General features: G+C 35.1%; 1 protein-coding gene across 1 annotated transcript in view; it reads left to right on the forward strand.

The window, feature by feature from the left end:
* Positions 1 to 7,318: 7,318 nt before the first annotated feature.
* Positions 7,319 to 24,981, forward strand: part of LOC123680671 (calcitonin gene-related peptide type 1 receptor-like) — a 169,327-nt gene continuing 151,664 nt past the window's right edge. Inside the window, exon 1 of the mRNA XM_045618680.1 lies at positions 7,319 to 7,384. The gene's annotated coding sequence lies outside the window, so the exon portion shown is untranslated. The remainder of the gene's footprint in view (positions 7,385 to 24,981) is intronic.

Here is a 24,981-nt window from a genome sequence, read left to right on the forward strand (position 1 = left end):
CCCATCCGATAAGATATAGACTATAAGCGATAAATTTATTGAACCGCAATTTATCCAGAAAAAATCTAATAAAAGTAGGAGAACAAAAGAGCTGATAGTCAAATATATTCATCCGAGAAAAAGTCCTTATTCGAGGATATCAGAAGGAACTTCACGAATGTAAACAAGAGCATTCAAAACATCTGTGCTCAACGATGTCAGGCCTAAGCGGTTATACTCTGGAAGATTTAATATAATATATAAAATTCACCAGATGATTTATGTAGCAGGATAGACGTCTGCCTCTTAGATCATCCGTAAACGACTCAATTCTTTGATAGGGCCCATAAACTGAGTTCCTGGTTTTTTGTTATCCCTGACTGAAAAATGTTTGATACATGTAGGGATTTGTTAAGGCTGCTTGTCGAGATTGAGGAAATTGGTCAACCATGATTCGTCCGTGTTCTAAGTATTATGTAGAGTTCTCGAATAGGAATGATTTACCATTTAAAATGGCAACACTATAAATACAATTTTTTATATTTCTCATATCATCTCAGGTTTATGCACTGAAAATCGTTCTGAACATCTACGAACGAAAAATTAATGTCAAAGCGAAAGACCATCAATATCGTACAAGAACTGCCGAAAAAAACTTTGAACGCCCAAGATCAGTAAAGAGGATAGGCCAAAGATGTTGCACCTACATAGCCCCGATACTTTTTCCCCTAGTACCACAAGAAATAAAAAATGTGAAGAACAAAATATCATTTAAAAGAAAATTGAAAAAATGGATAATAGACTTTGATAAAACAAAATAACATAAAATAATAAATCAGAACTATTGATGTACACACGAATATGACAAAGAGAAATACAGAATATGACACACAAAAATCACGATTTCGACAGATATACTACAGGATTTTCGACAAATATAATACAGGATTTCGACCATTATCTGTGATGAAGCACACGTTTGTTCCACTTAATAAGAAGATAATATATTTTGCGGTGTATAAAGAGTGAATTTTTTGTTCATTACTGTGCACAGTTTATATTTTTAAAAAACTCCACAGTTTTATAGAGTTTATTGAATGTATTTTCATTAATAAACTCTCTTATTATTATTATCATTATTATTATATCGCATTTTTTTGTTTATTAGGGTATGGCATTCAATTGTTTTATCAAAATCAGTGCTCATTTGGGAATCCTGAGCGATATTTAAGTTCAGTTACCAACTGGAATTTGACAATGACTGGTAATATCTTAAGAGAGATGTAGGCTTGTATACAGGATGTCCATGAATTGAAGGTAAAAGGAGGTAAGGACCGGAAGTGTTGGCCAGCCAGGCCGTGTGCCATTGATCGAAACAAATGATGGTTCGAGGGAGCAACGTCTAGAGAATACGTCGGGTGGGGTATGACTTCCCATTTCAACGTTTCCAAGTATGTCTTAACCACTTCCGCAACATGGGGTCGAGCATTGTCATGCTGTAAAATCACTTTATCATATATCTCGTTGTATTGCGGCCGTTTGTATTTCAATGCTCGGCTCAAACGCATTAATTGCGTTCGATAACGATCGCCTTTGATCATTTCAGTCGATTTAAACAACTCATAATACACTACGCCGAGCTGGTCCCACCAAATACTGAACATGATCTTGAAACCATGAATATTCAGTTTTGCCGACGACGTGGAAGCATGGCCGGGATATACCTATGATGTTCTGTGCTAGGGATTAACGTAGTGAACCCATTTTTCATCACAATCTCATGCACAATGCGATGCAGAAATCCCTTCCGTCTTTGCCTTGCAAGCAGCTGTTTACAAGCAAATAAACGCCGTTCATCATCTCTCGGCTTCAACTCATACTCTAACCAATTTCCTTGTTTCTGAATAATTTCCATGACTTTCAAGCGTTTTGAAATAGTGTGTTGCATTACTTCCAATGATCCTAACAATTCTTGTTGCGTTTGAAACGAGTCTTAATCCAGTAATGCCTTCAATTTTGCATCTTCGAAAATCTTCGCTCTTCCACGCCATACTGGTCTTCGACGTCAAAATCACCGTTCTTGAAGCGTTGAAACCAATCTTGCCAATTTTTTTCTCTAATAACAGCCTCACCATAGGTATTTGAGAGAATTCGATGAGCCTCAGCAGAAAATTTATTCATATTAAAGCAGAACATTAAAACCTACCGCAAATGACGAGAATTTGGCTCGTAAGCTGAAATGTTTAATCAAGAATAACTTTGTGGTGCTGATACAAATCGACTAATATTTCGATGGCCTTATGTTAACAAATACCTAAACTCATTGTATGATATCTACGATTTATTTATTTCGACTAATACTTATCGCTACAGCCATATCTTACAAAAGGGCGGAAGCAAAGTTGTACACTTAGTAATTAATTTATTCATCACATCTTACTAACTGAATCTTTATAATAATTTGGATTTTCCCGAGAATTAGGTGCTAGAGAATTATATTTTTCTCAAAATCAGTAGCAAGTACCACAAAGCTATGAGAAAGCAATGTAGTACCAAATTTCTCCCAGTGGTCTACCGAAAAAGAGTTCGGGAGGAACGAAGCAAGCACTGTTCAAGAAAGAATATCACCCTGTAGATTTGCATTCAAACTTAGCATATTACATGACGCAGACTTAAAATTGGAAAATTTATACCGAATTCAAGTTGAATATCTTTTGAAAGGTGCTATGAGGAAAAAACCCTTAACCTTCCCTCTGGATCCGCCACTGCTTTTGAAGTGTATTCCCTGGAAAAACAAAATCCTCTTTCAAGTTAAACAAACATTTAAAATGCGTACTAAGGGTTCATACAGTTCGACCTAATTGAGTATCACAATACCTAAGAGCACTACTGAGTAACAAGTTCTTGTGTACTATGACTTGTCAAACATCTCAGTGGATATTCACAACTCTTAAGAGAAAATTCAACCACAGCGACAATGTCACTTCTTCGGAGTTGCAAAAAGCCAATTCAATTTCCTAGATTTCTTATTTGAAGGAAAATTTTGAGTAGAGCCGTTCGCAAATTATGATTTAAATTTTTCAATTAAGTAAGAGATTGAATTTTTCATTCCCTCTAAGAGAAATATTGTCTCTCAGCATTTTATATTTCTAGGAAAAGAGATCTTATCAGTCCGTAGAAAGTAATATCATGGAGATGAATCGTATCATTTCTTCAGTCCAGTAAAAGGTATTAACAGAGATATTTTAACAGAGTTTATTCAATTCAGCGATATGGGTAGTTTTCATCCACAGGTCCCAGGCCCAAGTTAGAAATTTATTAGAATAGTTATTTTACTAGGCGGCGAAGTATGTAGTAGATTGACTGCCGCGGCTGGGAATTCAGCCAAGGCAGTCGATCTACTTTGCTGCCGAGTTGAACATATAATTTTTCTCCGATTGTTTATAATGATATATGTAGGACCTTGTATTTGCACATCTTTACAATTTCCACAATCCTTTTATTTTTCCTGTAGTGATAAATTAAAACGAAATTTGATAGAAATCGCAATTGTTGGAATGGTTGGTTTCTAAAGAAATGTATATGCCGATGATAATTATAGTTTGACAACTTCTGAAATATCTCAAATATCTAACAGTTTTTTGGAACTTCTTACTCAGAAATAAGGAAGGTGGTAAAAAATATTGATTGTCAGAAAATGTCGAATTATTATTAGCATTGAAAATAATCACTTTGCTGCCGAGAAGGGAAAAGTAATACTTTGCTGATTAATATGTGAAATTAATAATTTCTACCGATTTACATAATATATTAAAAGTTCGAAACTTTTTTCAACGGATTAAATCCTTAGCTAACTTGTTATTTATCGCATAATACTTGCGATACCCTTCGAAGAATACCATGTGTCCCTTATTGTTGATTTCTCCATTTCATTTAGGACAAATTATTGACGTCATTCCTTTCGCATGCAACATTCCAAGTTCCAAGGGACGGTTCGGTTGTTTATTTCTCTGATTTCGGTAGAAATTAGTTAATTTGTTGTTTATTGCACAGTAAGTGCTATAGGCTTTAATGGATAACCTGCATCTCTTTCCGCCGATTCCCCCAATTTTTGTGATCTATTAATTTTTGCATTCTTTTACATGTAGATAATGAAGTAAGGTATTCACTTTCAAGAGAACGCAACAAATGAATTAGACACAAATTCAAGAACAGCACAGCATTGGCATCAGGACCTTCTCAACCCTTATTTTTTTATTGCGCCCTTGGAGATCAATCGAGTTATATATTCTACTGAAAATGGAGGATCTCCTTTTTTATTCACCTTTGCACGACTGAACTGGGACCTCGAATGGAATGCCATCGTCTGTAATGATGTTTCCAGAAACTGTTTGAGTATGTATGATGGTCTTGAAATGGCGAGAAGGAGATGTGACGGAAGACGAGATTCTCAATTTTTATGGAAAGGTATGTGTATAGTAGATACAAAGTCACTTGGAGGAAGCCAGAATATTTCGACTATACAAGGGTTGTCGAAGTTTCCAGAAATTCCTTTGGGGCTAGAAAATTTATTGCCCAACAATACTTTTAAACAAACCCCGGTATTCAGCGAAACGTGGTATCCACCTCAAAGGGACATCTGGCCAAGTGTTTTTTTTGACTAGTTCAAGTATACCATACTATTGTAGTTATGGAATGGGGTTATTGCTTTTAAAGAGTTATCTATTTTGTGATTTTTCAAGTGAACGTAAATAAAACACTTTCATTTAAAATATGTATGTATCAAATTTTATTTCAATATTATGCTTAGATTTTGCAACTATGTGTGGAATACAACATACAACATTATTCAAATATCCTAAGTGATCTCTTAGGTATAGGAATCGACCCAAAACTTCTTTCAGGGGGGGGGGGGAGCACAGTACCAAAATCACATGAAAGTTGTACAGAAGGAATTGAGTTGTCTTTTTTTCCATTTTTCACCCAAAAGGTAAGGCGCACGCCCCTTGGATCCGCCACTGGAACCTTGTAAGGTAATTTTCGATGTCTCAATAACAAATTTCGGGTAATAACTCTCCAATAAATTGACGGATGTTGGTTTTCCGATCGTTCTTCTTCTTCTTCTTCTTAGTGCGGCGCTTATCCAGACAAACTGAGGTCCAGTGGTCCATTGTTCATCCGCATCGCAGATCCTCAGACACGCAGACAAAAATGTCGCGAGCCTGGCAGGAGGGCTCCCTCTCACCATAGGAATAGTAGGTGTTGGATTTCCTAGGTGTGTTAACCACAACCCAGTTAAGTCACCACAGTTGAATAATATGCGTTCGACCGTTTCATTAGTGCTCCTGCAACAGCGGCATGGAGGGCAGCTTATCCTTCGCATAACCCCTCAAAAAATCGAAAGGTGATAAATCACAAGATCTTAGTGGCCAACATCGTTGAAACGCGAAATTCTGCAATCTGGTAATTTTTCTTGCAATCTAGCCAAATCGGATCTTGTTGTGTGGCTTGTTGCACCATCTTGCTGGAACCACATCTCTTCCAATTCCATATTATTAATTTCACTGTCTTACCAATTGAAGGCTCAGATGGACGATTACGTCGAGCATAATCTGCCCGTAATACATGAAGAGTACATACACAACTACAGAATAATTATTTTTTTAAGTAAGTTCCATATTGTTAAATGACTCACCTCAAACTAAATATATAACGCACTGGATGACAGTTCTCTCTGACAAATGTCATGGCTGTAAAATTTGGACCAACACATGGATAATCCAGTAGAAGGAAGTAACCCTTGGTGTCATTCAGAGGAAACACCATCGACGTTACTTTCATGAGGTAATATAACAACTTTACAGATGAAGATGATCACATATAGCCTCAATTGATTTAGCCAATTTGGATGAGAATCAATTTTCGTTGTTGCCTTGGCCCGCTAGACCTCCCGTTCTTTCGCCTATGGAACATTTTCAGTTTAGGACTCCGTCGACTCTAGCCGATACTTAGGTACAAGATAGGTTCAAGCTTGGTAGAGATACATCAAGAAGAAATCTCATTAGGAGTATATTCAGACGTGTTTCTTAGTATTCGTACAACCACGAAAATTAGCAACCACAAGATGTAGGTACCTCTTATCAAAAAAATTGACCTGTCTCGGTGCTTTCTGGAACTTCTTTTTCTCTTCCGCTTCTCTTCAGGCAACAGTTTAAGTTCAGCTCTCTTGTGAGGTCGATATAAAAAGAAAGATTCTTGTAAGAATTTTTCTATCTTTAGGGCCACATATCATTGATTCTAAAATGGTATTGGAGTGCCGAAGAAAACTCAATGAAATAGGCAAGAATCATAAGGTCCTTCTAGGGAATTAGAAACACTTGCCAGAAAAGGAGCCCAAACTCCTTTCATTGGCCGGAACCTTTTTGTGGCATAGACAAATGAACCTACAAGAAAGAGTATCAAGAGAAGGAAAAAAGTGAAAGAGAAACACTCTGGCAAAATCTTCCTGGTTTGGATCATTCCAAAAAGTTTCTTCGAAACTTTGACACCACGAGATCCAAAAAGTATCTGGATCTCAGCAAAAATACACTATATATTATGTTTGAGGGACTGTTTTATCAGTCAAAACCGTACGATGCCAGTACAGCTTATAGCGTTCGTTTTCCGGTATGATCTCCGGCCGGTACTTGTAGTATGGCATTTTCCCAGAATTAATTAGTTTTGATATGATTGCCAATTCTTGGTGTAGTATCTTTCCTACTGCAACGTGTCTTCCTTTATATGAATTTCCTGCAAACATTTGACATCCTCCCGTGATATGTTGGATTGTCTCATTCCTTGGACACCCATATCGGCATCGATCGTCAGTTATAGTTCGATCCTCAATAAAGGCACCATTATCGACTTTTGTCGATAATGGTGCCTTTATTGACCACCATTATTATTATTATTATTATTATTATATATTTGCAAGATGTACAATGATCACATGAACGACTGACCGCTCAAAAGTTCCTGACATGAAGTCAGTGCTTTTCCCAAATTTTTCATCATATTGTTCCACTGGCCGGGGAGACAAATCCCCTAGTTGGTATTCCAGGCCTTCCTTCCATTCATACCCTAAAAAATAACATTCTGACAATAAACTGTCTGGCGGCTCTCCTCAATGAAAAGTCCTGATTCCGAATAATCCAATGACAGCGCCTATTAGGGTTTTCAATCATGCACATTCTCTTCCAGTCCAATCATAAGCATTAGGGAAGGCGCAAACGCTTTTCCGACAGCGTGAATTTTCCTTTTCCTCCAGTATTCCGCGTTGTATCCTCAAGCAAGTAGCTTCGTCGAGTGTTGGCATGAATTGATGCGTTTCGGTTACGAAGAAGTCGAGGAAAATTCTGGTTTCAAGGTAGGATTTATTTCCTTTGGTCGATGTTAGGAGATTTGAGAATTGATATTTCGTTATCTGTTTCGTTGGATTCGATTTTGAAAATTTATGACATATAAATAAATACCTGAAATATTTAACATGAATTCGAACCCAGTGATGACTTTAGATAATTTTCTCTTTGGAATACCTATGCTTAATAGTTAATTTGAGCAATTTTTTTCCAGCAATTGGAATAATACATTCAAATATAATAAATGAGTGATAAAGATTAGAGTAACAAAATAAAAACATTTAGATCAAATATTCAATACAATTCAATGAAACACAACTATATTTAAATACTTACTTATTTGTTCATGAGTATTATTCAAATCTGTGAACACTTGAAAAATAAAATTTTGTCGGTATTTATAATTCAATCCCAATAGTTAGACTTCTTCAAGTTCGATAATGTTGGTAATAGCAAGTGAGAATTTCGTTTTCTGGAAAACTATGATTATTATTCAAGTGTCATATTCAATATTCCTATAATGTTTTGAATGATAACGAAGTCACAATAGTGACTTCGTTCAAATTAATTAATAGTTGAATTAATTGAAATGTTTGATGAAAATATTAAGATTCATTTAAAATTTCAAGATTTATAAACACTACATCTTCAGGGTTGACTTTATATTCCAGACTGAATATAACGAACAATATGATATCTACAATATAATCTAAGTAATGCATGTAAGTGTTAATTGAATTGGTACAAGTTGTTGAAAAAAATTCGAATTATTAGCCAAAAAATAATCGGAATAAGGAATGAGACATACCATAAAGCAAGTTTCCACTATTTTGTAGAAACTTCAATTGAATTTTAACGTTTTAGAGGTTCTTCTTACGATACTCTTAAAATTTGACATAAACATTCGAGTAGTTATTTTACATATTCAAATTGAATTCGAACTTAGTCGGGTATATTGTTAGGGAAATATAGGGTTTTTTCAATTTTCTATGGTTTTAACGACGAAATCAATGTAAAATTCTGCATGAAAGCTTGAAATTGTTATTTTATCTATACACGCCAAATATGAACTCGAAATGATATAATGTCACAGTGTTATTGTTATTGTTTTGAGCTTATTCTCCGAACCTCTATCGCTCTATCATTTAGTTACATGACAAACCAAGAAATTTGATATTTGAATGCCACGGTTGAATTTGTCAATGGTCAGAATCCAACAAGAGGTTCAATAAATATGGCCTTTCGAAATATTCTTTTGTGTAAGTAAATTGATCTCTCAAATATTCTCGCTGAATTTCAAGAGGATCGTATCATCAGAACCTTTTAAGTAAATTAACTAACCGACAACAATGACATCATAATGCCACATCTCATATATATCTACATACGATTGTGTGGTCTCCAACAGCACAATAGGAGAACGAATCAACAGCTTTCCAAATTCCGGGCAGCGTGTCAGTGTTTTTATTTTTTTCCTGAACTGGAAGTACATAAAATTTGAGTAGGTATTTCCAAGTATGTGTACAAAATAACCATATCGAACAAAATATACAATAGAGAGCTTAGTTGATACAGTGAATTGATGAATCATCAATTAAGATTGAGAAATTATCGATAGCGGTATTGATATTATCAGTAGCAAGTAAGTACTTACTTCCCCAGATATAATCAATGTCAATATTGAGTTACCTATTGAAATATTAATATTTATTATTAGAGATGGAGGTCGTGTTTGATTCTGATAATAGACAATTGCAATCGAGTGCAAATAAGGAAAAACCACCCAAATAATAGAATATAAATATTCTTAAGTAATATTAATAGATAGGTCAGTGAAACATTCCATTCATGCAAATTTCTACAGGGTGAGTCAAAAATGTATACCGAGATTACCTAACTTCCTGGGGGTGATAGTACATTGAAAAATAAATATAGTTCGATGAATAAACTTAAGGCTCAAAATGCATTTTAAGCGAGATATTCTTCCAAAGTTGATAAAATTCAAAAAATTTCACCGTATAAGTTCTAAACGGTGACTGCCACCAGATTGAAATTTCGTGCATAAATGTATGATGTTAAATTATATTTTTTATTCTTCTTCTACATTTTTGATATTATTATAAGGGGTTTTAATTTCACGGCATTCAGACAATTTTTCAATGCCGTGAAATTAATTTAATATGTTATTAATACACAGACGTTGAACCATTATTTATTATGAGGGGTATTTTTAGAGGGTGAGTCATGATTTTTTTGGGACAACTATTTCGTTGTATTCATTTCGGTGAAAAAATAGAAGCATTTGATGGAGCGAAGAAAATTACATGAAAAAGGTACCTATAGTCTTATCCAAATACAAAAAATTTAAACATTAACATGAATTTTGGACCATAAGTTTATTCATCAGACAATTTTTTTTTCCATTTACCTCAATCACCTCCAGGAAGTTCGGTACACATTTTTGACTCACCCTGTATATTGATATACTTATTTAATATTTCGTTGTTAAAAAAAGATAATCTAGCTAGAAATTCCATGGAAACTGCTATCTCAGTCTTGAGATATCAATATTATTTTTGGTTTTCTACAATCATCGAGAACACATATCTCCAAATTTTCAAATAACCTAAAACTATTTTAAACGATTCGATCAGAATAAATGATCTCAAATGATTGGGTTCGGCTTAACTTTCTACTCGATTATTCTCAGGACTGATCTCTAAAAACTTATGTTCTCTTAGAAATTCGACTTCATTTGTCAACAAAGACAACTTCAAGATTGATAAATGTACTCCAAAGCTACTCTAACTTTTCCATACCTCTTCTGTATAGAAAAATTCGTCTTCGCTTTCGAAATATACTTCAGCTTCAGCATTCAATTCTTTATTAGTGCCAAATTTCTTCTCCTGAAGCATTCTTTTGAGGTCTTCGAAAAGTCAGTTCACTTGGGAACTAGCCTGGAGAAGTCAAGTTCCTTCGCTTTTATTCTACACTGTGTCCGTAAAGTATGAAACAAATTCATTTTTAGCTAAACAGACCATTTTAAGAAATGATCTTGAAACATGTCGATTTTTGATTTTAATTTACCTAATTCTAAAATAATAATCTAATATACCTATAGGGGGAATTACTTTCGAGTAATGACGTCACCGTCATTTTTTTTAAATGTAACACCCCCATTTTGTCTCAATTTTCCGATTACTATAGCTGAGCTGATTCCAAAAATGTATCACATGTTGATTCCAATTGGTACAGGGTGGACAAAAATACAATAGTTTTGTGTGTGCTCATAAAGTAACGCGTAACATTCTTTATTAGTTAAATTAACAATATTATTAAAAATAATTATTGTCTAGGAGCAATTGGTTTGAATGTAACACCCTGTAGTTTGTTACATTTTTAGATTAATAAAAATGTATAAAAATAGGAAATAATTTCTTTCATATTCTGTCTGCTAGACCACAAGTACCAAACATGTTTGGAAACTGCTCATTTTTATTAATCTGAAAATGTAACAAACTACAGGGTGTTACATTCAGTCTATATTTATGAACTTATTTTTCTGAAATATCCCTACTAACATTAAGGATAAATTACTATCTGAGATTTGAATGGAGATCCATAATTCTTTATCTTTATTAGAAACGTCATTTTTAGTTTCGAAAAGCTTCTGCTACTGCCCTATGGTAATAAATGTATTAATTATTACTTATTTCGGCGCAATCGATCGAATATAGACTGGACCTCCGGATTATATAGTAGGCAAGTGCACTTAGCCTAAGCTATCCTAAGCCTATGCAAATATGATCTACTGCAAATTACAACTCGATATTCGAGGATCTGGCAATGCTCGTGTAAATATGTAATATATAATTCATATAGAATGAGCTCTTCGATTAAGTATGCAAAAGTAACCATCAACAATATGGTTCACTGATCAAATTAGATGAAGTTGAACATTTTCACAACCCGCGAATTAATTATACGGAGCAATTAAAATATTCTTGCAATTCCATATTGAATTCTGCGGTGAGTTTGAATATGACTTGGAGCACTCGATTCCAATCTCATTTCGTAAAGACAATAGTGTCTAGTGATTGAACAGTTAGTAGGTGCTCGCCAAATTATTGTGCCAATATTTGCTTTCTATTATTGAGGTTACTGTCTCAACTGATGCTACTATGCTATAGACTCCACTTATTTAAGATGAACTGATGAATTTCTGAGGAAAAAAGGTTTATGATATATACAAATACATCAACATTATCTGGATTTCCATCGAAAAATCATCTTCAGTAATAAAGCCCATTTTCACCTCGGAGGCTATAAACGTTAATGAGCAGAATTGTCGCATTGGGGCATCCAAGAATGACCTTTGAAAAGCCTCTTCATCCTCAAAGTGTGACTGTTCGGTGCGATTTTTGATTTTTGAGGCTGATGGAACTGTTACAGGGAATGGATTGCGCCTCTGAGTTAGGATTTTTATGGAAGCAATTAGATAGTAATGATTTGGACGTTATTCATTTTCGAGAAGAACGCTCTACATGCAACACAAGCAATGAAACAATAGCAATTTTGCAAGAAAAGTTTCCTGGCCGTGTATTTTCCAATCGATACAAGACCTTAAAGATGGATCTTGTGCCGTTATGTCTCAGAGGCGCCAAAGTCCGTGGGGGTAGTGCTAAATTTCCAAGCCTTCTACTCATGATGTCCCAAACATGCACTATGGGCGAAAGATCGGGGGATCTGGGTGACCTAGGCGAAAGATTCGCATGGGTCGCTTCGAAAAAGTTTAAACTTACTCTGGCAACATGAGGTCGGGCATTATCTTGCTGAATTATTGGATTCTCGATCCGGTTAAGGTAAGGGAGAACAAATAACTCCAATATTTCTTGAAGATAACGAAGTGCGAATAGAGACTAAAGGTGACCTACTTGCATGTGCAATAGCACCCCATACCATAACACCTACTGTCCGGTGTACATGACGCTTAACATTAAACTGATGTTCACGTCTTTATCCCTTCTTCGGCCATCATCTGCACCCAAGGAGATTCAAGATTCATCAGAAAAGACGACCTGATACTATTCCACATTCCAATGTTGGCGTTCTCTGCACCACTGTAATCGTTGCCGGCGATGCTCAACCCTCAGAGGTAACACAAGATGGGGTCGATAATACTGTTCTCTTTACCACTCATCAGCCAAAGATCGAATTGTCGTAAATCGGTCTCTAATGGCTATAAGTCTTAGACGTCGATCTTGACCCCTCGACGTCCAGTGCCTACTTTTCTTCGATTTTAGGCATTATCAAACCACACTTGACAATATCTCATAACAGTAGTTGGATTTCTGTTCGTACGGTTAGCGATTTCTCGAAATGACAACCCCGCCTCCCGTAGACCAATAATTCGACCTCTTTCAAATTCACTTAGCTGACGATAAATTCCGTGTACACGTAGGCATTTCGACACCAACTAAACATTGACTCTGGATCTCCTCGAAAAGCTGGTTTGTTGTAAAATTTGAAAGACCATGCAAAAAAAGACTACAATATATAAGTTACAAAAATTGTTTACATGAAAAAACCTTCACAATTTTTTCTCCAAATTCAATCTTTTACTCCTTGCTATACTATTTAAGTTTTACCAAAAAAAATTATGAATTTAAACAGCTCCTTCTGGGTCTTGCAGTTTCTTTGTCAGTTTGTCTATACTAATTTTTTTTAATTAATCTGATGCATTTCATTGTGAAACTGTGTATATAATATTGTATTCAATTGGAAATAAAATTCTGTCTGTTTTGTGGTAACGGAAATATTGGGTATTTGCTGCTTGAACAGCAGCTGTAGCATTCCCATTACAAAAGCCGTAAACAAAAAAATAAATAAATTAAAATAAATAATGAAATATTTGAATATTTTAAATTTGAATAGATGTGTGGCATTTTATAAGATTTTGATAGAACTCACTTGAAAATAAACGCGTCAAACACAGTGACACTAACGTCACTAACACCAACACATGCCAGAGCAATAAAACAGACCAAACATTCGGTACCTACAGAATTCGTGATAAGAAGCGGTAAACAATTTAAAACATTTTAATTCACTATAAATTGGAAACCAATGAGTATCGGATAAGAACATATGAGTTTCCTAAAATTACTTTCAAGTGTACAATACTCACCTAGAGTTTGGTGCGTTCCTTTCGACTCTGTATAATATATTAGGTATAATATTACATCAAAATACAAGAAATGAAACCTGTCTTATTTACAATTCAAGAAATAGGACGACTGACAAAATAAACAGTCCCATCCCATTAATTATGATATCGAATTCAAAAGAAAGACTGAAGTCAAGCGAAATTCATACAATTTTAATGAGATTTACTCAGGAGACTCGAATGAAAATCAGAGAAAAGGAACCCTATCAATATTAATTATTCATAATCTAATTTAACTGACGATAATCTGTTTGTGTCCTACTTTCTACGTCTTACTTTGAATTCTGCATTCTTCGTTCTGCTCTTAAAATCAAATAGTCTTCTATATATGTTTCGAAGAAAACATCATAAATTTTATTAAATAAATGGTGTTTTTTTTAGAGCAATAGAACTTTGAATTGCAATTAAACAACGATTGATTATCCGATTGACATGAATTTTATTTATCCGCAAGATAGTCTTGTGGCATTACATTTTAAATATGATTTCTGGCATATGACCACCACGGCTGGCTCGGATGTAGTCCAATCAGGACGTCCAATTTTCCATGACTTTTTCCAACATTTGTGGCCGTATATCGGTAATAACACGGCGAATGTTGTCTTTCAAATGATCAAGGGTTTGTTGCTTATCCGCATAGACCAATGACTTTACATAGCCCCACAGAAAGTATCCTAGCGGTGTTAAATCACAAGATCTTGGAGGCCAATTCACAGGTCCAAAACGTGAAATTAGGCGGTCACCGAACGTGTCTTTCAATAAATCGATTGTGGCACGAGCTGTGTGACATGTTGCGCCGTCTTGTTGGAACCACAGCTCCTGGACATCATGGTTGTTCAATTCAGTAATGAAAAAGTTAGTAATCATGGCTCTATACCGATGACCATTGACTGTAACGTTCTGGCCATCATCGTTTTTGAAGAAGTACGGACTAATGATTCCACTAGCCCATAAAGCGCACCAAACAGTCAGTTTTTCTGGACGTAATGGTGTTTCGACACACACTTAAGGATTAACTTCACTCCAAATGCGGCAGTTTAGTTTGTTGACGTAGCCATTCAACCAGATGTGCGCTTCATCGCTAAACAAAATAAAATGGACGTAGCGCGCGATACGTATTCTGCACAGAACCATTATTTTCGAAATAAAATTCCACTATTTGCAAGCGTTGTTCAGACATGAGTCTATTCATGATGAATTGCCAAACCGAACTGAGAATAAATCATTTGACAGCTGTTAAATATATATATAATAATATAATAATAATATATAGTTTATTGAAAAAGTACAATTTGTATAAAAAATCAATAACATTTGAAATATTGTTTCAATAAACCGCAAAAAACTCACTAAGGCAGATTGCCTGTGCGTGAGTTGTCAGGATTTAAGATATTGGCTGCTTTACTAATACTAATTCTATTTTAAAAAATGTGTATAAACAAAATGTAGACAAGGAACAGATACAATGTAGATAAAAATGTATAATACTTATATAAATAAAATGTACAAACAAAACATTGCACACCTACAAAGCGTGCACAGATAAAATGGTATAGATCAAATGTGCACTAATGAAGGCATATATATATATACAATATAAAACGCAAGATATAAGAAGGTACCAACATAATACAGTGTCACAAATGTTTATTTTCTCATGTCTATTATTTTGACGAGTTCATTTCTCGGGTACTTTGCAATAAATTCATTCAATTTTTTCCTGAAGAGGCGTAGATTATGAAGTTCTCTTAGACTTTTGGGTAGAATCTGATACATTCTCGGTGCCAAATAAGCAAAACTGCGTTGGCCAACTGTTTTGGCTGAAAATGGAGTTTTGTAGCAAGTGCCATGGTTCCTCGTGTCATATTGATGTGTCAGAGATTGTAGACTTGATTTATTTTTGAATTGATATACCACAATGGAACGATAAAACGACTGCTTTATGTCGAAGATTTTCGCTTCTGTGTAGAGAATATCTGTCGGGTAGGTATGAGGTTTTCTTAAGATTATTTTCAAGATTTTTTTTGTATTATACTAATTTTTTTGAGGTGTGTGTTCATTGCTCCACCCCACCCTATGATACCATAGTTTAATCGTGAACTTACTAAAGCATGATAGACCATTTTGAGTTTGGTTGTGTCCAGAAAGGTTCTCAGAAGTCTAAATTTATAGAGTAAACACCTGAGATTTCTGCTGAGGTTATCTATATGTTTATCCCATCTCAAATGTCTATCTATAATGATGCCCAAATATTTGATATAGTCGGTTCTTTCAATCTCATAATTCTCATCAATTTTCAGTGTTTCATAGTCTGGTAAGTTTCTATTTAAGCAAGAGAATGTGATATATTTTGTTTTTTCGAAGTTAATTGTCAATAAATTATAATCCATCCAATCTTTGATAGATTTCATGTCATTTTCAGCTTGGTCTTTGAGTTCTTTCCAACTATCAGCTTGATATAAAATGGCTGTATCGTCTGCGAAACTAATTATCTTTCCACGGCTATCCAACTCAAGTAGATTATTTATATAAATAGTGAATAATATAGGCCCCAATACAGTTCCTTGTGGGACTCCAAACTTTACCTCGAAAGTGTCACTTATACAATTCCCTATTTTGACATATTGTTATCTGTTAGATATATAGCTCTTCATCAGATCAAGCACATTGCCCCTTAAACCAATGTCTTCCAAGGCATCCAATAATTGTGGGTGGCTTACAGTGTCGAAGGCCTTTGCTAAGTCTAAAAAAAAGTCTAAAAAAATCGGTTGCCATCTTCAACAGTAATGCCAACTTAAAGTTATATACCTCGAAGAAAAACACCCGTTATCTTCAACGAATTCTGAAAAATACCTTTCATTCTTTATGTTTGAACGCTCGAAGATACATATTGACATATTTTTTATAATGAGAAATTTTTGGAGCCATTCATATTTTTATTTAGCTAAATAAATTTTTAAAGTCCAACACTGCCACGACATTTGCAGAACTTAATGAGAACTTAATGAAGGGGAGATGCGGTTTTATGGTTTGTCGAGTCGATTCCCACCTTAATATCCTACTGTGTAGAAATGGTCGGAATATTTTTATTGGAGTACAGTTCTCCATGAAAAGTCATTTGGTGTTGAAAATATGCCATGAAATTTATTCTGCTTTATGACTTCTAAAAAAGCAGTAATTTCATATTTGTACTTCATAAGGAAGGTATTATTTCATTATTTTTAACATGTGCATAACGCAAGAGAACAGAAAATGCTGAACATAGAAATTGATTTTCGTCTTCTCTGGATACCTAACTAAGTAGGTCATTTTTACTGATATCATTGAAGAAGAAAAAACTTTAATTCGATACAATGATGGAAATATCGTATTTTTGACGATAGTACTGAAAATGGCCAAAAACATTATCGAATAATCAAAACTGAGAATTAAATATTTGAAGTAACGGGTGTTTTTTTTCGACGTATATAACTTTAAGTTAGCATTACAGTTCAAGATGGCGACCGATTTAACAGCTGTCAAGTGATTTATTCTCAGTTTAGTTTAGCAATTCATCATGAATAGACTCACGCCTGAACAACGATTTCAAATAGTGCAATTTTATTTCGAAAATAATGGTTCTGTGCGGAATACGTATCGCGCACTACGTCCATTTTATTTCGTTTAGCGATGAAGCGCACTTTTGGTTGAATGGCTACGTCAACAAACGAAACTGCCGCATTTGGAGTGAAGCTAATCCTCAAGTGTATGTCGAAACACCGTTACATTCAGAAAAACTGACTGTTTGGTGCGCTTTATGGGCTGGTGGAATCATTGGTCCGTACTTCTTCAAAAACGATGATGGCCAGAACGTTACAGTCAATGGTGATCGGTATAGAGCCATGATTACTAACTTTTTCATTCCTGAATTGAACAACCATGATGTCCAGGAGCTGTGGTTCCAACAAGACGGCGCAACATGTCACACAGCTCGTGCCACAATCGATTTATTGAAAGACACGTTTGGTGACCGCCTAATTTCACTTTTTGGACCTGTGAATTGGCCTCCAAGATCTTGTGATTTAACACCGCTAGACTACTTTCTGTGGAGCTATGTAAAGTCATTGGTCTATGCGGATAAGCCACAAACCCTTGACCATTTGGAAGACAACATTCGCCGTGTTATTGCCGATATACGGCCACAAATATTGGAAAAAGTCATCGAAAATTGGACGTCCAGATTGGACTACATCTGAGCCAGCCGTGGCGGTCATATGTCAGAAATCATATTTAAAATGTAATGCCACAAGATTATCTTGCTGATAAATAAAATTCATGTCAATCGAATATTCCATCGTTGTTTTATTGCAATTTAAAGTTCTATAGCTCTAAAAAAAACCCTTTACATGCCATTTCTTATTATTATCAAACATACATAGGCGTTCAACTTTGCTTTCGCCGTTTTCATATTCTTAACTCAATATTTCTTAGGAATAAATAAAGCTATAAGATCTAATTTTTTTTTTTCTACTAATGAATACGGCTTACGAATGTGTAAATAATATTTTAAACACCTCGTATGAAGGATTTCATTCGAATTGTTTATATCATTTTATTGATAGTAATAAACAGAACAAGAATGAATAGCGTTGATTTCAAGAAGGTAAAAAAAAGGAGCAATTCCCTCGTTGAAAAATTTTATGTCGCGAATTCCTCTGTTATCTGTCTGCAATCCCTCGGTCCACTAAAAACAAGATTGAGACGACCTAAAATCGAAATGTCTTTCCGTGATTGCCTAACTGGACGTCCTGGGATTTGATGTAAAATTTAGTATGTGTTAGGAAGGATTTATGAGAATTCGAGAAAAATATGGCATAAAGCCCGAAAGTCACCTGGTTATCTGAGGAATACTAGATAGAGGGAAAGACCAATGAAACGAACGATATTACCTGTCATTTTTCACACGTGCTATGTCTACCTATGTTTGAACATAGAAAAGGTTACTATAATTAAGTTTTTCTACATTCATGCAAAAAGCAAAACTTTATTGAACTCTATTTAGTGGAAAAAGAAGTTCTTTATGGCACTAGTGTAATAAAGTTTTTATTGCACTCATCTGTCATTCCACTTCAACGTGCTGTCACCAATTGTTCATTCACTTTCAACATTGAGGGTAAAAATAAAGTTTGAGTTAAATTGTTCGTAACGTATTAGTTCCTGTTTCAATGCAAATCGATATTAATTAAAAAGTATTCAAGTTGAGCTTTTCATTTTCCTACACCTATTGCCGCACCTCAATAAATCAGTTTTTGCTTTTTGCATGAACGTAGAAAAAATGTTTTATGCAACTCGTGCAAAAATTGTTTGAACATTCACTTTTTGCACTTGTTGCATAAATACCTATTTAAATTACTAAAAATTCTCAAATTGACCATGCTCCTTTCGACTCACACAATGAAATAGAGCTTCTATACTTGAAGTTTTTATTAAGAATTTCTGTTGTCATACACTCTCGGTTGTTTTCATTTTAATATAAGGAAAATACCTTCCAACTTAATTATTTAGAATAGTTCAATCGATGAATAGTCAAATCGATACCAAAAAGTTGAAACACTATACAACTTTCCAATTAAGATAACAGGGAGTTGAGAGCCCAACTCGTCCATATCACCATGGTTCTGATCAATTTATGACGAGAATCATTGTCTTGGTGAAAGAAATTTTTTCTCCCACATTTGAGGACGTTTTTTCTCAATTTTAGCACTCAAACAACCCAATAACGTTATTTAATATACATTGTTTATGGCATCTTTGTCAAGATGGTCAATCATACATAATAACACTTCCCAAAATACGGATGCCATAACCTTGCCAGTTGATGTTTGAGATTCAAGTAGCTTTGGACGGCTTTCACCAAATGTTTTTCACTCAGCTGACATTCTCTTCGACTAAGGGTTGTAGTGATGAATACATATTTCACCCACTGTCATATATCGATGCAAAAAATCCCGTTTATTCCGATTGAACAACTACGAACAGCGCTCAGAATCCGCAATGCGTTGTTGCTTTTTGATCAGCATTGAGCAAGTATGGCAAATTTATTTATTCATTTACCTGACAATGAGTTCAGATTCAAGGATGACATAGAGCGTATATTAATTGAGAAAGCTTATTACAGTGTGGTGGAATACATGACAGATGGTTATTTCAGATATTTTTTTTTCACTTATTATGTATTAAGATTGTATTATATATTTGTGTTCATTTTCTCTTAGAAATAGCTTATTATTTTGTACTTGTTCCATAAATTCTTTGTAATGTCGAAGGGACCAATAAAGAATTTGAATTTGAATTCATTGAATCTGTCATGCCCTCGACACTTGAAGAAACTAATAGGTCTCCAAGCATCCTGTTGACCATGTCAATTATTTAGAGGGAACAATGACTGGATCCTACATTCTTATACAGTTCTGTGATCTCCAAGCGCATGAACGAACGAATGCTGTAAAGATTCTGGTGCCAAGTCAGTCTTTCTTTCTTTTAATTTTTTGTTGATGATTAAAGTTTGTCATGACACAAATGTCTATAAAATGAGGTAGGTTATTACTTCACTAATTGAGACCAGGAAACTACAGGATTAACCTCTGAACCCTTCTGCTCAGAAGCTGTACAGCTCATTCCATCAGTCCTTCCAAATTACCCGTCTGAAATTTTTAGGATATCTAATAAGTGTGCGTTCCACACATGGTATAGTTGAAAAGCACGTTCCACCCAAAGAAACAGATGGGGAGCCCATTTTACAGATGATCTTCTGCTGCCGTCACGTGCGTTGAAACACAGTTTTGTTGAATGAGTTTTAATTTTCTTTCCTGAATTTAATCTGCGACACGTCTAACTGGCAATAAACGAAAACTCACTTAAAACTTTTCCGTTTGTTGTACAAGAAGAAAAAGAATCGTGATCTACTTAATTCAAAATTGTGCTTACGGTGAAAGATAATCTTCCAAGAGGAGAAAAGGTGGAGATTAAAACCAGATGTTACTGAGTTACAAGCATTACAAATAATGAAGACATTCCGAAACAGTGTTGATATTAAAATTCAACAATTATAGAGACTGATGACTCCAGATTACTTTCGGTTTTGCAATTGAATTTTTTATTGAGAATGTGCAACTTAAGCCTCAAATGAGTTTACTTATAGTGAGTGTGCTTTTGGATTCTTTCACCAATTTTTATGAGATTGAGGATTGGGTTTATCTGATCTTTTCGATTTCCATGTGATTATTTGGGTTTTAACTGATAGTTTCTCTTTGATCTACTATCTACTGTATTTGGTGTACCACTTTTAATGGTTAAGCCCCGCAAAAATATCCTCAGGCAATATTTCTCCCTCTTGGCTTAGTGCAACTGCTTCAAGTACGGATTCAGAAAAGTTCCTATAAATCTATATACTTAACCTGTAGCTTCTAATTATCTAATTATCGTTATATCAATATTCTCAGGAGCTCAGTTATCCAATAAATATCTTTCGAATCTGCTGCAACTATAGTTATCTATTGTTGCAAGGCTCTTGGCCTTTCTGATTTTCTAAAGTCATAGGCAAACAGTGATGTTGATATTTGGTGGTTTTTATTTCTTCGTCGGAAACCGTTCTTCGGCCGGAAATTTCAAGATTCAAAATAAATCATTGCTCGAATTGCAAGATTAATGCATAGGCGTACTGGCGTTCAACTTCTTTTGAACATCTGAAGCGATTTACTAATAGATCAATTTTTTTTACCTTTTCATAAGACCGGAAGTGCTGGTCAGCCAGGCCATGTGCCATTGATCGAAACAAGTGAAAATACGAGTTAGCTAGAGGTGGAGGACTTCCCATTTCAACTTTTCCAAGTATTGTCATGCTGTAAAATTACTTTTTCATGTCTCTCGTTGTATTGCGGTCGTTTGTCTTTCAATGCTCGGCTCGAACGCATTAATTGCATTCGATAACGATCGCCTTTGGTTGTTTCAGTCGATTTCAACAATTCATAATACACTACGCCGAGCTGGTTCCACCAAATACTGAGCATGGCCCTTGAATCGTGAATATTTGGTATGACCGTCAACTTGGAAGCATAGCCGGGATATCCCCATGATTTTCTACGCTTGGGATTATCGTAATGAACCCATTTTTCGTCTCCAGTCACAATGCGATGCAGAAATGGCTTTCCTCTTTGCCTTGCAAGTAGAGGTGACACTAAGAAATTCCATGTTAATCGTGGATAGAAGAAGACTATTAAGCTGAAATGCCTTAAACATCATATTTATTTTGAGTTTCAAAGTATGTATTTGCATTGTTATTGCCAAAATGGCACCTTTCAGTTTCAGAGTATTTCCGTAATGCTTTGCTCAAAATGAATATGAGGTGTCCTTGATGTGAGGATCATAGCAACTGTCAAAACTGACCTTTAACTATCAACCAATGATGAAGTATTTTTTTCGGTACTTTTTCAAACAGCTCAAAGTATTCAATGAAATTTGACTATATTCTTCAGTTATCCTTGTCTTGAGCTCTGCTGTATCTTCCTCTGACATTTTGTAGACCATTAATTTAAAATGTTCCTCAAAGAAACCAATCAGTGTTGAATCTGGTGATCTAGATGGCCATTAGGTTGGTTCTCTCCTACCTATCCATCATTTCATTGAGGAAATCTTCCACTTTTCAAGACATCCACAAGTGAACAGATACAATTTTTAATGGCAGAGAGAGGAGCTAGCAAAGACTTAAAAAAATGAACGGTAATTCTTGTTCACCAATTTGGAAATTCAAATAATTTCAGAAAAATATCTTGCGAATTATTGATGAAAAGTGAATTTAAATAGCGCATAAAATTTTTTAGACAACATTGAAAAACGCTCTAGTTTTTCAATGTTGTCTAAAAAATCATTTCATGCAATTTGTGTAATGTCAACAAAAGAGGATTAAAACTGCAAACTTTTTCTGACGAGAAATGATCGATCATTGTGTTCCCAACTTCGGAAAATCATAAGAAAAGGGCTTTCCGATGTCTTAATATCGGGAGACGAGGAAGAGTTCTATAAAAAACAATAATTTATTCTTCTAGAGAAATTTGCAACGTTGAACGTTTTCTTTCCTCGACTCGAGAACCTCGTTATCATAATAATGTTTTCCCTTTCGCCAAGAATATTCAATTACCGACAATAGCACTCCGGGGTAGGTGATTTACTAGAGGGTGGAATTTTCAGCATTTTATGCTGTTTCGTATTTCTCATTGCTTCCAATGATGTTACGATAAATACAAAAATGTTTCGAACATATGTAAACTTCCGTATATTTTGGTCGAGTATTTTTAGGGTCTGAACGGAAAATAAAGCTCATGCAACGCTAATGATACTGCTGGTTTCGAATCAAATAGTCTCTATTTCATTTGGTTGTTATCGATGTTGGGTTGTGCTTCAGTAGTAACAAAATTGGTCTATCGCTACTCACCTTAATGACAGCACGTTTTCCTGTTATTAAGTTTTGACCTAGGAACTTGATCTGTGAATTGAAGGATTTTTTGTTGTTGCTGAATTGGATATCCGTCCTCCACTCTTGATCGAATTTTGAACGTCTTCTGTCATTTATTTAAAAGTTGAGTGAAAAATTAGTCCCTCTCTTTCCGTCCATAGACATTTAAGTCTACGTTTCATCTACATCTATCTCAATTTTTTTGTAAACTTCATTTGCTTTTTTGAAGGTTTTCCCAATATAGGGTTTCATTTCAAATAGCCCGCTATCTCGACAGCTGTCTTTTTCAAAACTGTCGTCTTTTGACAATTCATAAGTGAAACTACAAACAAACAAATAATGAAATAGAAACTTAACTTAAATCGGTTTTAAATGAGTTACTCTGCTACTAGGATGGAACCTCTTCTGTAAATTATTTTCAGCCTTCTGAACACCAGATCTTATCAGGGAGCTATAGTACTCCAATCCACATTCAACGAAGTTAATGTGATAATGCCAGGTATTACGCAGGTATTCTTTCAGATTCAGGATCTAAAGTGGTTTAACATACGTACTATTCCAAATTCTGTATCTCAAGGATACTTGATATTTATCAATCTCAAAAAAGGTTTCTGTTGTTCCAATTCCACGGGAGGTGCTTTGAGAAAATGAACAACGATATTAGAATATGTTAACTGAATTTACAACTCCTTCTCGGATTTCTAACCAAGAAATTACAAAGAAATCATTACACTCATTATCAAATAAACCTGAGAAGGAGTTTTGTTGAAATTGTTTGACACAAAAAGAATCCTACCAAACCTGAAATACGTTTCGACAAGATGGATGCCTCTAAAAAAAACGACTGTTTCAAATTAAATTAATTCGTTCTGGTGAGATTATTACTTGTTAAATACAAATATTCATGCCAACACTTACCGAGAATCCCGACACAATTCTCGCCTATAAATTAGATTCCAAATCTCAAATTAAATTAATAATGACTGAAATCTAAATCTTAGGTACGTATCCTTGCTGAAGTCTCGACAACTATTGAAGATCTCTCAGAAGATTCCCTCAGATCCGCGCATCCGCGCTCCGACCGATGGTACACGATCAACTGACAAATTACCGCGTCTTCGAAAATTCCAGTAGCGTAACATGGACCGAAGCGTGCAAAATCGTTGCAAATTTGCAAAACTGAAGCACTTTTGGGAACGTCGTGAAGAACTTTCTCGGCCGGCAATAGGGAAACGGAGGTAGAAAAATTTGAGCGGTTTGGACAAGCAATTGATGTGAAAAATCGAAACCATGTGCGTTGCTCAAGAACAACTGAGTATATGGATGCTGTAGTCCGTAGTGTAGACAAAACCCAGGTTTATCGATTCTTCGTCGATCTTGGGAATTAGGCATTTCACAAACAACTTTACACCGTATTTTGCAAAAAGACTCAGGTCTTAAGGCTTTTAAAGTACAGTTAACATTTTTTTTTTATGTTCTGGTTCCCACGAAATGAGATATCCTGTAATGTTCAGAGAACATCGTGAGAACCAAAGGAAAGAGGGTAGGAATTGGTGTTCTTTTTGAATTTATGAAGGTAATATGCCTCGGGGAACACCTCCCTAGGCAATGTGTTCCAGAGCCTTGCTGTTCGTTGGATGAATGAGTCTTCGAAAAGAGATGTTCTGCAGATCTCCAACGCGACCACAAAGGGGTGTGAAGACTGAACTTGACGGGTTAACCTCGAAGAGACTGCCAAAGGAGGAACGATTGTTGATATTTCAGAAGAGCATCGCCAATGAAAATATCTATAAAATAGAGACAGATCGCTAACTTTTCTACGGTGTTCCAAAGTGTTGAGCGAGTTTGTAAGCGAGGCATCACCGACCAGACGAATTACCCTTTTTTGG

Source organism: Harmonia axyridis, chromosome 5, assembly GCF_914767665.1.
Source record: "Harmonia axyridis chromosome 5, icHarAxyr1.1, whole genome shotgun sequence".
Classification (NCBI taxonomy): Eukaryota; Metazoa; Arthropoda; class Insecta; order Coleoptera; family Coccinellidae; genus Harmonia; species Harmonia axyridis.